Here is a 19,750-nt window from a genome sequence, read left to right as displayed (position 1 = left end):
CTGCCACTACGTTCAGAGATCAAATTCCGCTGAGGTCGACTTTGCCTTTCATCCTTTCGGGGTCGATTAAATAAGTACTAGTTATGCACCGGGGTTGATATAATCGACTTAATCCATTTGTCTGTCCTTGTTTGTCCTTTCTGTGTTTAACCCCTTGTGGGTAGTAAAGAAATAGGTATTGAGACACATATACACACACACACACAGAGAGGTTTCTTTCAGTTTCCATCAACCAACTGTCTTCTACTATAGCCACAGGTTTTGGCCAGCCGAAGGCTATAGTAGAAGACACTTGCCCAAGGTGCCACACAGTGGGATTGAACCCAGAACCATGTGGTCAAGAAGCCAGTCATACATAAATACATACATATAAATTCAATTAGGATATTAACCTTATAGTTGACTTCAGGAAGCCTCTCTACATGTATCGGCTATCAGACAAGATTTTACAAGGAATTCTAATCGTATTACTGAAAATGCATCTGGAAATCCAGGAATATTCCTAGAGTTTATATGAATATAAGAAACAGTGAATGATATAACACACACACACACACACACACACACACACACAGAGGCAGACAGACAGAGAAAGAGAGATTTGAGGCAAATGAGGGCAAGGGGTGGGGAGTGGTTAAACTGAAGGATATCTTTCACACACTCATATATGTATATATATATATAATTTAGTCTTCTAGCATTATATTTTATCAGAAACATATCACAACATGAAAAGTTATAACTGGAACATTTTTGGCATCAAGTTACATTCTACATAGAACACAGTACACAGCCCAGTGGAATATAAGCGTTGAGTGAAGAGATGAGCAGAGGAAGGAAGGGAGGTGAGGGATAAGGAGCGGGGAGGGGGATAAAGACGAAGGTGGGGCAGTGCCATGTTGTGTTGGGTTGGGCTGAATCCATCCCATTCCACCCCATTCACAAGGGAGAGTTGGGTTGGTTGAAAGATGATGTATCTGTATAAAAATTGACTCAGAAACAAACTACAAGAGAACAGAACTAGAACCAGTACCCTCACCCCTGATACATGGTGCCATGGTACAAGACGAGGAATCAGCTAAACCAGAAGCCAGAGGTTGTAAAAGACAAAAAAATACTGAAAGAGTAACATAGATGATGTCTCTTTCTCTCTATATATATATCTATCTCTAACTACATATATATTTCTATATTTCTATTTTAGAAAAGATCCACCAATACACCAGGGGTGAATTAGTCGTTCCAAGGGTAATAGTGGAATTTATGGTCACCTTTTGGACATTACACATAAAAGACCACCTAACATTTGGGATTTGGTACACAAAAATCTTCCAAGTTATTTACAGAAAGTAAATAATCACGGCTGTTACTAACACTAATTTGTGATGTTCTATCATAGTAAACGAAAGAAATTAGTACTTCTAGGAAAAAAAATTGTCTTCTATAGATTTAGATATATAAATTGTTTCCAGATGAAGGATCAGTGAGTGCTCTGTAGAGTGTTGTTGAGAGAGAGGTCAATGAACACGCCCATAACACCAAAGATTCTTTGAAAGCTGCCATAGTCAGAGTAATGTCCAAAATGAACCAGGACCTCTTGATTCGAGCATGTAGATGATTTAGATCTCATATTGTGCTCTAATGCCTGCTTTCGCATTGTTTCTGTGGCTGAATGCCCTTCCTAACACCAACCACTTCACAGCATTTACTGGGTGCTTTTTGCATGCCACCAGTACCAATCAGGTTACCATTTAGTGCAGATATAAATCCTTAAATCCTTAAAATGTTTTAGCCCGAAGGCCGTGGCCATGCTGGGGCACCACCGCTGCTTTTGCTTACAGCACCTAGGTTTCCCAAGCGGTCACCCATCCAAGTACTAACTAGGCTCAATGTTGCTTAACTTCGGTGATCGGACGACAACCGGTTCTTTCAACATGATATGTTTATGTTTGTTTTCCAGTTTCAGCTCTTGAGCTGTGGCCATGCTGGGGCACCACCATTTAAATGTAAACAAGTGGAGAATGGCCGTAATTCTGGTTCTGCATTGAAGCAATCATTAAAGCTGAAGGTATATTCATAGAATAATCTTGCAAAGAAAAATCTTATCAAGAACATGCGTGCACATTTTTATTACAATATATTAGTTTTTTTTGCTAAATTAGAGTCATTTTATTAAATTACCAAATATATCCTCAAATAACTCTCACACCCTATATACATAAATACACACACACACACACACACACACACACACACACAGCCAATACCAACACAGAAAAATGTGTGCATATGTACATGTACATATATGCACATATATTCACACACACATGCATGTGTCACAAGACAGGCGTTTTCTGTGAGCTCCACCCCCCCCCACCCTCATTGCTCACTTCCTTGACATCCTTCTTGCTCTTGTTCTCACATTCCCTCCCTCTTTCTCCTTTGCCTATTCTCATCCTTCTGCCCTCCTCTTGGATGGAAATAAGTCTTTTAATAATCAAGTTACATAAATTTGTTGACTACTATTATCACTGATAAGCAATATTTTATTTTTACACTTTGGTGCTCCAGCAAGGCCACGCAACAAACAAGCGCCTGAAACCTGTATCAGGATAAAAGAGTAAATAAACACACACACAGATACACACACACACACACACACAGATACACACACACACAGATACACACACACCACACGCAGATACACACACACACACATATATATATATATATTTCAATCTATCTATCAAATTATGACTATGTGATAACAAAGATATAAATATGATACAGCCTCACCATTTTTGAGTACTCTGGTGTTTTTCATTGGATAACATCCATGGCTGGCAAGAAGGAAAAAAATTTCCTCCTTGCAATGAAAACAACAACTACAACAGAAACAACAACAACAAAAATACTTCTAAACTTTCTGCACAACAATAAGAACAACAAAAATATGATGACTGCCGGAAATCAAAAGATTGAAATGTAATGAAGACATAGTATTGAGGAAAAGAGAAAAATATATTCAGGTATGATAGTGTGGTTAATAAGCTAACTTTGCAATCATGTCGTGTCAGGTTCAGTCCCATAGCACAACACCTTGGGCAACCAATACCTTGTGAGTGAATTTGGTAAATGGAAACTATGTGGAAGCCCATCATGTGTGTGTGTGTGAGTGTCTATATGTATGTGTCTTTATATGTTTGTGACCTCATCCCCATTGTTTGACAACAGACGTTGGTTTGTTTACATCCTTGTAACTTAGCAGTTCAGTAAAAGACACTGATGGAATAAGTGCCAGCCTTAAAAATAAATCCTGAATGACTAACAAGTGAAATGGTTTCAAGTAGCAAAAAAGAAATAGAGTGATATCAGGGGAAGAACTGCAGTGGGAGATGGTGGTGAGATATGAAGCAGAGGATTAGGTGATGTGCCAATTTATTCACATTATATATATATATATATATATATATTATATACACACACATGCATATATACATACATACACACACACACACATGCATAGCGCTTCCAGAAGTTAGTTTAATAGCAATAAGCAGTTCTTCTAAAGAACCACAAATTACCAGACATCCCTTTGTCATTTCCTCTATGAGGCTCAGGGTTCTACAGTCAACCTTCACCACTTCATCCTATATCTTCCTGGGTCTCCCTTTTCCACAAGCTCCAACTATGTTTCATGGTCAGCACTTTTTTTTATACAGCTATCCTCATCCATTCACATCACATGTTCATACTAATTCAGTCTTCTTTCTTGCACACTACCTCTGATTCCCTTCACACCCAGTTTGTCTCTTGACACATTTTATACTAAGTCGCTCAAACACACTTGCACTGCACATCCAACAGAACATCCTTGCTTCATTTTCTGGATCTTTTCAGTTTGACCGGCAGTTTTTTTTAAATAATTTCCAAGTAACTAAGCACTTTTAAACTTCGTATACTGGTAGAATGTGTTTATAAAACATCTTTTTCTCTTGGCTTTATTGAGAAAATTCTATAAGTTGCAAGATATTTGTTGTTTTTTTCTTCAATTTCTGCAATTTCAACCAATCAATGACGTCTATTGAGGTGAAAACATTCTGTGCTGTATGAATATGTCCCTCGTTTAAGAAACAGATTGGGTTTATTTACATTTCTGAAGAAAAAAGATACCCTAACTTTAACCAACCCTCACCCTAAAACAGATTGAAATGCAATAGATCGATACTAGGGTCATAATTATGGGTGACAATTTCGTATGATACCACTAGAAAAAACTGCCGTTCAAACCGAAAAGATCCCATTTTCTCTCCAGCCGTCTCACATCCTCTACATTCAAGCCTCATGTTTCACTCCCATGCAGCATTGCAGTTCTAACACAAGACATTCATCTGAAGAATTGAGACAAATACAGCAAAAAACCTCATTTGTCATCTACAACATTCTAATGCAGTCTTGGACTCCCTGCAAATAGGAAAAAAGGTGACATGGGTTGTATTTTTTGTGTGTGCATGTTCTACTTGCTGACATTGAAGGAAGAGCCTCAGCCCATGACCCTTGCAGGCCCTCTCAGGTAAAACGTATGCTAATCTTTAGCTTAACCTCTTAGCACGAAGGCACATGCTTTGTGGTTAGTGTATTCAAGTTGTGAAGGTCATGAGATCAATTCCCAGCAGTGTGTTGTGTCCTTGAGCAAGACATTTTATTTCACATTGCTCCAGTCCACTCATCTGGCAAAAATGAGTTGTCCAAGGTGCCACATTATGGGACTGAACCTGGAACCATGTTCTTACCACATTCACTCCTGTACCTCAAACCAGGAACCAAGTGCGTCATAAATACAAATCACTGGAAACTTAATTAATAATATACAACTGGGATGGGGTTAATAGCATGTTAGGAGTCAATACTCAAAAGAGAATTATAATCAATGGGAACTGCATGAATTATACAGAGCAAAAATAACTTTACCATTAGGGTGTCATAAGTTTTAATAAAGAATCAAGGAAAGGGGCAATTTTAATACACCTGATCCCCTAAATCCTTGGTATATGGTGTGGATGTCTTCTAACTTTTAACATTTCTACACTTGAGAGGAGGACGACAACTTTAGTTCCAAAAATATAGAGAGGGTTATGTTGATGCATTACAGACCTAACTGCACCATCACCAACTCCATTACTATCATGGCCACCCCAACATCACTTCCAGTCTTAATCTGCCATTTCTCTCTCTCCTACACCATCCTTCTGTCTTGCTTTTGCTGTCCCCCCCTCTCTCTCTCCCCACTCTTTTCTACCTTTCTCTCTCTTGCTCTACCTCCCCTCTTCTTTTTCCCTCACCTACCTACCCTCCACACCCCTCTCTCTATCCCCATCTCTTCTCATCAGTTTATCTGCAATTTTCCTCCAAAGTTTTCATTAACGATAGCCATATTTAACAAGACTAAAAGATTAATTGCTGTCAATATAATTTCACTGCCACTAATTAATGGTATCTTTCATGTAAAATAAATTTCTCTCCTACAAGGTAAGACGAACATACAAAATGTCTTTATGGGCCCCACGTTGAGTAAACAAAGAAGAAACAGTCCTTAAAAACAGATCTCGCCCACATATCTATTACTTTCCTTATTCCTTCCCACCCCTCCATAAACCCTCATCTCTTTCTCTCTTGCCCTAAATTAGATTTTCTTCTCTAACCATTTATTACTTAGCTTGAATAAAAAGGATTACTTTTAAATTAAACCTTTTTTCATTTTGGTTGGAATTTTTTTTTTTAAACTAATTTTCATTAAACTTCTAGGTTCTAATTTTTCAGAATTAGTCAAACATTTATTTTAATTAAAAAACGTAACTAAATTTTAAAGACTTAAGCCCCTCAAAACTCTAATCTAGTACAACATGTGTAGTAAAGTTAAAAGTAGAAATAAAACTTAAACGTGCAATTAAAGTTTATTTGATTTTCTTTCTCTTTCAAAATCTGCCTTCTCGAAAAGTGTTCAGAGAAATAAATTAAGTTCCCACGTATAGGATAACGGTAAAATGATCTAATGGCAAGACATAAACCATATAAGATTATAAATTACTGTATTAAAATGAAGGAAACCAGAAGCAGAATTGATAAATCTAAGTATGGTATAAACAGGAAATATAACTTTTTGATTCTAGCCCACGTTAGCTTTTTGCTTTTTATCTTTTATTGCTTCCTCTTTGTCCTCCTTTCTCTCTCTACCATATATATATATATATATCACCGTGATCACCATGACCGACCAGCCTATCAGATGTAGTTACACATCGCTGGTCACAATGCGTTCGCATTGTTTTAGCCTTCAAATGACGCCACCCCGCTGGCTTAAGCGAGCAGGCCAACAGAAGAAAGAGTGAGAGAAAGTTGTGGTGAAAGAGTACAGCAGGGATCACCACCCCCTGCCAGAGCCTCGTGGAGCTTTTAGGTGTTTTTGCTCAATAAACACTCACAACGCTCGGTCTAGGGATCGAAACCGCGATCCTACGACCGCGAGTCCGCTGCCCTAACCACTAGGCCATTGCGCCTCCACTTATATATATATAAATATATATAAACCATGCCAAACCAGCCATGGAGCCTGAGTAGCTCTTCAGCTGGATAGCTCCTGTAAAACAGTCCAACCCATGCCAGCATGGAAAATGGATGTCAAATGATGATGACGATGGTGTGCATGTGTTTATGTATATTTAATTTATTTAATTTCTTTTTATTTTTAATTTAATTTAATTTGGCTCAAAAAGCAAGGCCATGTAGGGGGACATGGAGTTATGTACCGGGAGGGTGTTCATACAAAGAGTTCAGGCCATTTCTGGTCAAGAGAGACTTTGAACCGAGCGGTCGTCGGCATCTTCACTATCTCGTCCGGCAGCTTATTCAATGATCCACAACCCAGACAGAGAAAGCCCCTCTCCTTTAATTGAGATGAAATTGTCGCAGATAGAGCTTTTCGGAGTGACCCCGCAGCCCACGCACTGGAGCAGGAGTGAAGAACAGCTCTTTCGAGAGGTTACACTTTCTGCTTATGATGTTGTGAGCGAGAATGAGATCACCACGGTGTCGTCGTTTTTCGAGAGAAAAAAGGTCGAGCGTCTTCAGCCTTTCTTCATAAGACAAATGCTTGAAACCAAGAACCATGCGGGTAGCCAGCTTCTGGACTCTTTCAAGATGCTGTATGTCTTTGAGGAGATAAGGAGAAGAGGCTTGAATATGGAGAGAGAGATGACGGAATCTCCTGTCAAAGATAATGTATGAGTGTTCAGTTTTTGCTGAACAACCTGCATAACTTGTTTGTGCAGTACCAGTTTCAATTCAGGTAGATCTCCTACAGCCTGATGCCCTTCCTATTGCCAAGCACCCCTATTTCCAAATAGGGGTCATGTTGTGCTAAAGCCAAAAATATCATTGCAGAATATCGGAAATGAATGACGTTGCTTGTATGACCGTGACACTTATTTACAATTATCATGTGATGTCAAGACAAGGAGACACAAACATACACACACTCACACACATATACGTACTTATCATCATCATCCTCATCGTTTAACATCTGCTTTCCATGCTAGCATGGGTTGGACGGTTCGACCGGGGATCTGGGAAGCCAGAAGGCTGCACCAGGCTCCAGTCTGATCTCGCAGTGTTTCTACAGCTGGATGCTCTTCCTAACGCCAACCACTCCATGAGTGTAGTGGGTGCTTTTTACGTGCCACCAGCACAGGGATCACAACTGAAGTTTCCATTGATTTTGATGTTGGTGTACTTGACTCAATGGATCTCCTCAAGCACAGGGTTGCAGTCTGATCTGGCAGTGTTTCTACAGCTGGATGCCCTTCCTAACGCCAACCACTCCGTGAGTGTAGTGGGTGCTTTTTACGTGCCACCAGCACAGGTGCCAGGGGAGTCTGGAAACGGCCACGATCGGATTGGTGCATTTTACGTGCCACTGGCACGGAAGCCAGTCAAGGCGGCACTGGCATCGGTCACAATTCGGATAGTGCTTTTTACATGCCACTAGCACGGAAGCCAGTCTAGGTGGTGCTGGCATCGGCAACATTCAGATGGTGCTTTTTACGTGCCACCTGCACAGGGATCACAACTGAAGTTTCCATTGATTTTGATGTTGGTGTACTTGACTCAATGGATCTCCTCAAGCACAGGGTCGAAATGGTGTTTCTTCACTTTCCACCTGCACAGTACTTATACATATATATACTTAAACATATACACATCAGGCTTCTTTGGTTTTAGACTAGGACAATATATAATATATTGTTAACATAATAACAATTTTACAAACTTTCAAGAGAACATAAAATAATTCTATGATTCTTCTTTGGAATAGTGGATCTCGAAGCACACATAAAGCTGTAAATAACAGCATGTAAATATTGCATTACTCTTTACTCTTTGACTTCTTTCAGTCATTTGACTGCGGCCATGCTGGAGCACCACCTTTAGTCAAGCAAATCGACCCCAGGACTTATTCTTTGTAAGCCTAGTACTTATTCTATCGGTCTCTTTTGCCAAACTGCTAAGTTACAGAGACGTAAACACACCAGCATCGGTTGTCAAGCGATGTTGGGGAGACAAATACAGACACACAAACATATACACACATACACATATAGATATACATATATGCGACAGGCTTCTTTCAGTTTTCCGTCTACCAAATCCACTCACAAGGCTTTGGTCGGCCCGAGGCTATAGTAGAAGACACTTGCCCAAGATGCCATGCAGTGGGACTGAACCCAGAACCATGTGGTTGGTAAACAAGCTACTTACCACACAGCCACTCCTATGCCTATTGAAAATTAATTTTATCCATAAGGGTCTCTTAACCCAATACTTACCTGCTATTACTTATAGATTTGTGTACTTTGAGATCCATTATTGCAATGATAAATACATGCAATACAGTAATAGATATATGTAGTTTCATTTTACTACACAATAGTGGAAAAGCATATCAGCCAGAGTAGGCCTGGCAGTATACAAAGAAAAGATTGCTAAATGAGCAATATTACTTGTTTCAGGCAATAAGCAAATGAAACTCGTTACAGGCTGCAAGGCTGTACAAATTTACTTACACGACATATCCTGAAAATTATACAGACAAGATTTCACCTAGAAAAACCAAACAATCCGGTGTATACGTTATGGTCTCAAACAAGATTAGAGCAAACATACACCTCCACTCCCATTTTGTTACATCATAAAATAGAACAAAATGGAATATTTCACTCAATATATTAACCTAAAAAATTAACAAATCAATGAGCAAGACTGTGTGGTCGCTACATCTGTTAGAAATAGCAGCCAAATTACCTCACCAAGATTACATATATATATATATGTATGTGTGTGTATATGTTTGTGTGTCTGTGTTTGTCCCCCTAGCATTGCTTGACAACTGATGCTGGTGTGTTTACGTCCCCATCACTTAGCGGTTTGGCAAAAGAGACCAATAGAATAAGTACTGGGCTTACAAAGAATAAGTCTTGGGGTCGATTTGCTCGACTAAAGGCGGTGCTCAAGCATGGCCGCAGTCAAATGACTGAAACAAGTAAAAGAGTAAAGGTGGTATATTTCAAGAGAAATATGCTAACGAAAGAGTAGACTGTCAAGGAAAAACAGAAAAGAAGAAAACAGGAGCAGTTTCAGACAGGCTGGTATTGAAAGGAGGCAAAACCACAAGCGAACAGACAGAAATTTCAACTGTTAATTTTTACTGAAATGTCTTTTTGACTTTCCTGAAACCAAACACCCTCAAGCAAATTATATGGCTCCTAGTGACATTGATACGATTAAATAAATTAACACACATCAACTAAAATTATTTAATTTTTACAAACATGTTGATGTAGTTTCAGTGTTTGAGTTTTGTTTTTGCCATTTTTTTTTGTTTAATAAAGAAAAAAATTAGGCTCACAGAAAGAACACACATGATATAAATTATGTCTTGGATATTAGGCATTATTCAAAACCAGTCAAAACAACCGAGATGGAACGCAAAACAAAGGAACAAATGTTAATGTACATGAACGAGTGGCTGTGTGGTAAGTAGCTTGTTTACCAACCACATGGTTCCGGGTTCAGTCCCACTGCGTGGCACCTTGGGCAAGTGTCTTCTGCTATAGCCTCGGGCCGACCAAAGCCTTGTGAGTGGAATTGGTAGACGGAAACTGAAAGAAGCCCATCGTGTATATGTATATATGTGTTTGTCTGTCTGTGTTTGTCCCCCCTAGCATTGCTTGACAACCGATGCTGGTGTGTTTATGTCCCCGTTACTTAGCGGTTCGGCAAAAAGAGACCGATAGAATAAGTACTGGGCTTACAAAGAATAATTCCTGGAGTCGATTTGCTCGATTAAAGGCGGTGCTCCAGCATGGCCGCAGTCAAATGACTGAAACAAGTAAAAGAGTAAAGAGTAAGAGTAATTGAACAAACTTTGAATAAACAAGAACATATGGTCATGTGATTAAGAAAATCTTTTGCAACCATGTGGTTTCAGGTTCAATCCTGCTGCATGGCACCTTGGGAAAGTGTCTTCTATAATAGCCCCGGGCTTGTACACGAATTCGGTAAATGGATAATGTGTGGAAGCCTGTCGTGTGCATGTATGCACATGTATGGGTGTGGCTTTGTGCCACACAAAGAATAAGCATGACAAGTCCAGATGAATGAACACCTTTTTTCAAAATTGTTCCCAAGGTAATTAAACGTCTAATTGACTAGATGATGAATCATTAAGATTATAATTTTATGGACAATTTAATCACAACTTTAAACCATTAATCGCATCAATTTTACTTTTTAAGTTCTACTTCACCACACTGGCTGCAAGCTCCTCAAGCACTTGATTACATTTCTCATTAAATGTCTGTGATGAGTTTGTTGTTTACAAAATTGATTATTTCCCAGACTAATTAACCTTATCTTAAGTGCATACATCTACAATACTTTTATATCTATCTCCTCGATGTTTCGATCAGGTTGATCTCTGATCATCATCGCTTGTCTTACTCCAAGATAGACATACACAGTCCCAGACTAGATGCTAATTAGGAACACTTACTTCTAAATTGTAATAACCTACCTTAGGTGCAGGAGTGGCTGTGTGGTAAGTAGCTTGTTTACCAACCACATGGTTCTGGGTTCAGTCTCACTGCGTGGCACCTTGGGCAAGTGTCTTCTACTATAGCCTCGGGCCGACCAAAGCCTTGTGAGTGGATTTGGTAGATGGAAACTGAAAGAAGCCCGTCGTATATATGTATATATATATATATGTGTGTGTGTGTGTTTGTGTGTCTGTGTTTGTCCCCCTAGCATTGCTTGACAACCGATGCTGGTGTGTTTATGTTCCCATCACTTAGCGGTTCGGCAAAAAGAGACCGACAGAATAAGTACTGGGCTTACAAAGAATAAGTCCCGGGGTCGAGTTGCTCGATTAAAGGCGGTGCTCCAGCATGGCCGCAGTCAAATGACTGAAAGAAGTAAAAGAGTAAAAAGAGTACCTTACCAAGATGTACTTTACTGTTATTTAACCCCAGGTTAGCCCTGATTGAGTAAACGTATGACCAAAGGCATTTAAAATTTTTTCATTTTTTAGGTTTACGTTATTTACTGTCTCCTTACTTTTAACACAATAACATTTGATATGAGGAAGGTTTGGCTACTATTTTTAATATGTCAAGCTAAGGATTCTTTGTTAGCTTGAAGTACTTTAGCTTCAAAGTACTTCAGCAAATCCACTTTCAACAACAACGTACAGATTGTTGTTTAGAAGTTCACTCAGGTTTATCAATCGAAGTAACAAGAATCTCCACAATTTATCGATCCAGTTTCCATGAAACAGACTTAGTGTTTGGTGTAGTAAGTAAGAAGGCGGTAAGCTGGCAGAAATGTTAGCACACCGAGCGAAATGCTTGGTATTTCGTCTGTCTTTACGTTCTGAGTTAAAATTCCGCCGAGGTCGACTTTGCCTTTCATCCTTTCGGGGTCGATAAATTAAGAACCAGTTGCGCACTGAGGTCGATGTAATCGACTTAATCCGTTTGTCTGTCCTTGTTTGTCCACTCTGTGTTTAGCCCCTTGTGGGCAATAAAGAAATAAGTAATGGGCTTGCATGCACATACCATCATCATTTAACATGTTTTTCATGCTGGCCTAGGTTGGACAGTTTGATCAGATGAAAGTGCCCCATGTCATTCTTGACATGGTTCCTACAATTGGATGCCCTTCCTAATGCCAACCTCTTTACAGAGTGTAGGACATACATTCTTCATGCCACTAGCACCAGTGAGGATGCTAAGTAACTTGCAAGACAGGAGAGAACAAGAAAAAAGAAAAAGAAAAGGGAAATGGGGGAAAACCCTTCCAATTGAGGAAGAGAAAATAGTGTTTGAGAGGGTGCAGAAGAGATTTTATGCCAGGGACAAGCTTACGTGTCTTGCTATGGAGTAGATACATGGCTACATTTCAGTCATATGAGGGTAGGTGGGAGTATCTGAGAAAACTAAAATGGTAGTGATGGGTGTGGCCAGAATAAAACCCTCAGCTCCATACACAACTTAACCCTTTAGCATTTAAACCAGCCATATCCGGCCAAAAGTATTCTGCCTGTTTTATGTTCAAACTGGCCAGATCTGGTCTCTCACACCAACCCTACAATATCGTTTTAAAAATTAAGAGCTACCTCATCAAAATCTCATAGCTACAAGATAATGCATGATTAGTTCAAAACAATGTGGATAAAAAAGCATTAATTTTGGCAGAATAATACGAATACTAAAGTGTTAAAGTTTCATAGGCTTGTAGAAACCAATTCTGGTAAAATACAGTAGGTGCCAAGTTTTTTTGTGTGTGTGTGTGCGTGCATGCAATTTACCGTTCTGTTATAGGTAAGAACAACAAAAAAAGTACTCCATCCAGTGAGAGATATCATTTAATATACACAGTACTTGAGATGGTGAGCTGGTAGAATTGTTAGCACACTGGGCAAAATGCTTAGCAGCATTTCATCCATCTTTACATTCTGAGTTCAAATTCCACTGAGGTCGACTTTGCCTTTCATCTTTTCAAAGTCAATAAAACAAGTACCAGTTAAGCACTGGGGTCAAGGTAATCAACTTACCTCCTCACCCACAAACGTCTGGTCTCATGCCAAAACTTGAAACCGATATACACTGTTATTAGAGAAGAGCTACCAGCAGTTTCATGCCATGGAAACACAATAATTCATGCAGTAGAACTGAACCTGGAGCAGTGTGGTTGGGAAGAAAACTTTTTAACCACATAGCCATGCACTTGTAAAAACTGATGCATTAGGCAAAGCACTATTTTCATTAAACTACGTATGCACACGTGCCTCTGCAAATGTCTTGCAACCAATACTCAAATGAAATTAATGTTTATAAACACTCATCATCATCTCTCAATGTGTACACAAGAATACACAAAAGATTAATTACCTTAAGTAATGTAGTATTTGATGATAATACTCATTATGCAATTAGTGTTAAATGATGATGATGATGATGATGATGATGATGCACACAAACTTTTTTCCACAGGAAAAATGTTGCATAAGATTTCTACTCTACTCTCTCTTTTACTCATTTACTTGTTTCAGTCATTTGACTGCGGCCATGCTGGAGCACCGCCTTTAATCGAGCAAATTGACCCCGGGACTTATTCATTATAAGCCCAGTACTTATTCTATCGGTCTCTTTTGCCGAACCGCTAAGTGACGGGGACGTAAACACACCAGCATCGGTTGTCAAGCAATGCTAGGAGGACAAACACAGACACACAAACACACACATATATATATATATATATACATATATACAACAGGCTTCTTTCAGTTTCCGTCTACCAAATCCACTCACAAGGCTTTGGTCGGCCCGAGGCTATAGTAGAAGACACTTGCTCAAGATGCCTCGCGGTGGGACTGAACCCAGAACCATGTGGTTGGTAAACAAGCTAATTACCACACAGCCACTCCTGCGCCTATGAAAATATTTAAGAGATATGATGCTGCATTATAGTGAGACAAGGGTACTGAATACTGGTCTGTAAAGAACAGATAAGAATAAGGCAAGCATGGAACATTGGATGTGTAAAGTTGACATTCAGTGTACAAAATGGCCATGAGCATGTTGACTGGATTTCAACTGTTTTGTTAATGCATTTCTGTTGAGATCCAATTCTCATGATTCAATTAATTTTGAAAACAATCAATAATTTAGCAAAGTAACTTTATCGTTGTTAAGTTGATATTTGGGACATAAGAGCATGAAATTATGGTGGAAACTTTCAACTCAGGTCACATTAAAACAGGAAGTTTTTATCATAGAACCAGGGGGCAATCTCAAGTGGAGTGATATCAAGAGGGTTAATTGCATCAGCTAGAAAGAGAGAGAGGGGGGAGAGGGCGAGAGAGAGGGAGAGAGAGAGAGCTGATTGTGCAAGTCAAGTATGATTGTGTGATAGACAAAACAAACAAAATGCTATTTGTTCTCAGTAACAAGGAGTGGGAGAGAGAGGGGATAGATAGAGGATGGGAGAGAGAAGGGGAGGGAGAGAGAGGATGAGTTGTGTGTGTGTGTGTGTGTGTTCATAGATGACAAAGAATGAAGATATCAGGATAGTGGGCCTCAAGAAGAGCTAAGTTTGAGACATGAATGCGGGGGATCTGTCAGTACAGGTACTAATGGTCTTGATAATGATAGAAGTGTTGGTGGTGGTGATACTAGGTCTTGATGATGGTGGTGGTGGTGGTGGTGGTGATAATACTAGTGGTCTTGAAGGTGGAGGCAGTAGTGGTGATGAATACTAACAGTTGTGATGACGGTGAAGGCAATGGTAGTGGCAATGGTGATGATACATAATTTTTGAAATGCCATTCACTCATTAAAAAAAAGGCAAAAGCAAAAACAATCAATTTTTGAAACTACAGTTACATAAGCAGATTGGGTGTCCGGGGGTTTGCAAAGCAACAAAGACAACAGACAGGCAAATAAGGGTCAGGGTCAGGGGGAAAATTATTTTAAAACTTTGTAGGACAAAAATATCATGTGAGTGTGAGAGTGAGTTAATATGAGTGAGTATATGTGTGTGTGTGTGTGTTGTGTGTGTGTGTGTCTGTCTGTCTGTCTGTCTGTCTGTCTGTGTGTGTGTGTGTGTGTGTGTGTGTGTGTCTGGTGTGTGTGTGTGTGTGTGTGTGTCTGTGTGTGTGTGTGTGTGTGTGTGTGTGTCTGTGTGTGTGGTGTGTGTGTGTGTGTCTGTGTGTGTGTGTCTGTGTGTGTGTGTCTGTGTGTGTGTGTCTGTGTGTGTGTGTCTGTGTGTGTGTGTCTGTGTGTGTGTGTCTGTGTGTGTGTCTCTGTGTGTGTGTCTCTGTGTGTGTGTGTGTGTGTCTGTGTGTGTGTTGTGTGTGTTGTGTGTCTGTGTGTGTGTGTGTGTGTGTGTGTCTGTGTGTGTGTCTGTGTGTGTGTGTGTGTGTATGTCTGTGTGTGTCTGTGTGTGTGTGTGTGTGTGTGTGTGTGTCTGTGTGTGTGTGTGTGTGTGTGTGCGCATGTTTTCCTCTCAAATATATAATCACTGCCTTTTGTTATTTTCTGTTCAGTCTCTGGTAAATAACATCTGTGTCCAGAAGATAATGTCCTGTAAGAAGGTTCATCATCATCATCATCATCGTTTAGCGTCCGCTTTCCATGCTAGCATGGGTTGGACGGTTCAACTGGGGTCTGGGAAGCCAGAAGGCTGCACCAGGCCCAGTCTGATCTGGCAATGTTTCTATGGCTGGATGCCCTTCCTAATGCCAACCACTCCGTGAGTATAGTGGGTGCTTTTTACGTGCCACACGAGGCTGGCAAATGGCCACGATCGGATGGTGTTTTTTACGTGCCTACCTATTGGATATCAGATACATTCCTGCTAATATTCTTTGTGTTTTACTCGGGCCAAAGAGTTTCATATGTATGAGAAGCAGGTCACATGAGACATGGCTTATCGTAAGGCAAGTTGTACTACTAAGAAAATTCGACATAATTTTTCACTGGCATGCTATTCACAAAGTCCACAAGCTGCAGTTTGCCCCACATAGCCTGCTAGAAATAGCAACCAAACCACTTGCTCAAATCATACTTTATATTCTTGAAAAGGGGAGACAGAAAATCTACTTCAATATATTCCATTCAGCGAGCTGGCAGAAACGTTAGCACGCCGAGCGAAATGCGTAGCCGTATTTCGTCTGCTGTTACGTTCTGAGTTCAAATTCCGCCGAGGTCGACTTTGCCTGTCATCCTTTCGGGGTCAATAAATTAAGTGCCAGTTACGCACTGGGGTCAATGTAATCGACTTAATCTGCTTGTCTTACCTTGTTTGGCCCCTCTGTGTTTAGCCCCTTGTGGGTAGTAAAGAAATATATATTCCATTCGACCCACATGAACATGGAAAACTGAATATTAAAACGATGACAACGAGGATGGTGATAATGATAATATAAATCAACCCAGTTCTTGACTGGTATTCTGTCTGTTTCACTCCAGAAGGATGAAAAATAAAATTGACCTCAGGACATTAAAAGCCATAATTTAATACCACGAGGCATTTTGTTTGACGATCTAATGATTTTGCCAATGAACTCTATTATAAAAATTTCATTGGAAGAAACCAAGTAGCTGTTTAGTCAAAAATGGTTATTTATTTTTATCTCTTTAAAACACACACATTATGGAACTAATTTGTTGAGTCATTAATTTAATCTAATCAGTGAAAGTTTTTCATCAGTTTAAAAAAATTGGATGGAGTCTCCTATTTATATCACATCTTATAGACTGTGGTCATTGATCCTCTTCTCCAAATGTAAGCACACATGTGTGTACGTGTGCGCACGTGTATGTGTGTGTATATATATATATATTTATTAAAAAAAAAAAAAACACCATTTGAGCGTGGCCGTTCGCCAGCCTCGTCTGGCACCTGTGTCGGTGGCACATAAAATCACCCACTACACTCTCGGAGTGGTTGGCATTAGGAAGGGCATCCAGCTGTAGAAACACTGCCAGATCTGACTGGCCTGGTGCAGCCTTCGGGCTCCCCAGACCCCAGTTGAACTGTCCAACCCATGCTAGCATGGAAGGCGGACGTTAAATGATGATGATGATATATATATATATATAGTTAATCCAAACAAGAAAGCACAAAAAAACACAACAACGTGAGGACGTGGAACAAATATAGTATTATTGGACGCTCAGGAAAGAAGGAAGGTTTAACGTTTCGAGCGGAGCTCTTCGTCGGAAACATAGGAGAAGGAAAGATCCAGAGAAGGGAAGACAGAGGAAAAAAAATTGCCAACGGTACACACTATATATATATATATAACTAGCTTAAGGTGACCCGCTCTATGCACAGAGAAACAAAGAGGGAGAACGTGGCAATAAGAAACAGAAAGGAAGCAACAGAAGATGAAAGGAAAGGTCTAAAGGAGTTGTGTAAGAGCTGCAATGCTGTATGGGAGTGAGACGTGGTGTTTGAGGGGGGGAGAGAGAGATGGTAATTTTGAGAAGGACTGAGGGAGCAATGGTGAGAGAAATGTGGGGCGTGAGTCTGTTTGATAAGAAGAAGACTGAGGACTTGATGGGGATGCTGGGGCTGGAGGAATCAGTGGAATGGCTGGTAAGGGCGAATGGAGTGCGGTGGTAAGGGCTTGTGTTGAGGAGGGATTTTGTGTTGAGGAGGGATGTTGTGTTGAGGAGGCATGTTCTGAAGAGGGTGCTAGAGTTTGAGGTAAATGGACAGCAAAAGCAAGGTAGACCAAGGAAAATGTGGAGGGGACACGTGGTGGAGGAGATTGGGAGGGTCGGCTTGAGAAGGGAGTATGCCCGAAACCGGGTGAGATGGTGTGAGGACGGTTGCTATGGCACTGAGGTAGATCTGGCCACCCCTGTTAAAGGGGTGGCCAGGATTCCAAATGATTCAAAACCCAGATTCAAAATGATGGATGATGATATATATATGGGATGGAAGCACTCCGTCGGTTACGACGATGAGGGTTCCGGTTGATCCGAATCAACGGAACAGCCTGCTCGTGAAATTAACGTGTAAGTGGCTGAGCACTCCACAGACACGTTTACTCTTAACGTAGTTCTCGGGGATATTCAGCGTGACACAGAGAGTGACAAGGCCGGCCCCTTGAAATACAGGTACAACAGAAACAGGAAGTAAGAGTGAGAGAAAGTTGTGGTGAAAGAGTACAGCAGGGATCACCACCATCCCCTGCCGGAGCCTCGTGGAGCTTTTTAGGTGTTTTCGTTCAATAAACACTCACAACGCTCGGTCTGGGAATCGAAACCGCGATCCTATGACCGCGAGTCCGCTGCCCTAACCACTGGGCCATTGCGCCTCCACGATATATATATACACACACCTACACAAATACACATGTAAATATGCATACAAATACCAAAAGACAAATATAACTTATACATTACACACATTACACACCTCTGTAACATTTTTCTCTAAATCTTTCTGGGAATAACTGAAACCCAAATTTAGATTCAGCATGGAAACTTGCATCAAATTATCAAATCAGTGACAGCAACCGAAAAATCCATGAATATAACAACATATACACAAATACATAGACATTCACACACACACACACGCCACACTATACAGGATGTTGTTTGGTTAACACCAAAAACGAAAATGTTATAGTAATGACAATGAACCAAAGCTTCCAATTTCTCAATGTTTTGGTGTGTCTTTTATTTATTGAGTCATATGGAAATTACAAAAAGGTGGAGTCGAGAATTCTGTAGTTCGTCTAACTTTACCCTTTCTCCATCTTTACCGACATTTACACAGAGAGAGAGAGAGAGAGAGAGAGAGAGAGAGAAAGAGAAAGAAAGAGAGAGAGAGAGAAAGAAAGAGAGAGAGAGAGAAATAGAGAAAGAAAGAGAGAGAGAGAAAGAGAGTTATCCTGTTTGCTCTACCATCTCTTCACACACACACACACACACACACACACACACACACACACACACTTACACGCATATATGTACTTATAGACAAATATATCTTATGTTTCAGACATTAGATTGTGGCCATGCTGCGACACCACCTTTAGTCAAACGAAATTACCACTGTACTTATTTTTTTAAGCTTGGTTCTTTCTCAGTCTCTTTTTTCCAAACCGCTAAGTTACGAGGACATAAATACATTAACACCAGTTGTCAAGCAGTGGTGGGGGACAAACACACACACACACACACACACACACACACACACAATAGGCTTCTTTCAGCTTCTGTCAACCAAATCCACTTACAAGGCTTTGGTTGGTCCAATACAATAGCAGAAGACATTTGCTTAAGGTACCACACAGTGGGACTGAACCCGGAACCATATGGTTGGGAAGCAAACCTCTTACCACATACCTACAGCTGTGCAACACACACACATTTGTGTGTATGTATACGTGTGTGTACACATAATCCACACATAAACCCCATTCAAACCCACACATATGCATAATAATTTCCCTAACTTCATTCCTCCTGTCACCACCCCAATCTTTAAAAAAAACAAACTGACAGCAACAGATAAGAAGGAAGGGAGCACGAATAAAAAAAAAAATGAAAAAATGAAAAAAAAGCATAGTTCTCCAACCTAAATTGCAAACAATTATCAACTAAGAGTCTTT

General features: G+C 40.1%; 1 protein-coding gene and 1 pseudogene across 11 annotated transcripts in view; both read right to left on the bottom strand.

Annotated features, from left to right (window-relative positions):
- LOC115224206 (paxillin) overlaps positions 1 to 19,750 on the bottom strand; it is a 318,064-nt gene that overhangs the window by 270,814 nt on the left and 27,500 nt on the right. The window lies entirely within an intron of this gene.
- LOC115224584 lies at positions 1,833 to 1,951 on the bottom strand (annotated as a pseudogene).

The sequence above is a fragment of the Octopus sinensis genome, linkage group LG25, assembly GCF_006345805.1.
Source record: "Octopus sinensis linkage group LG25, ASM634580v1, whole genome shotgun sequence".
Taxonomy (NCBI): Eukaryota; Metazoa; Mollusca; class Cephalopoda; order Octopoda; family Octopodidae; genus Octopus; species Octopus sinensis.
This window is presented reverse-complemented; position numbering and strand designations above follow the sequence as displayed.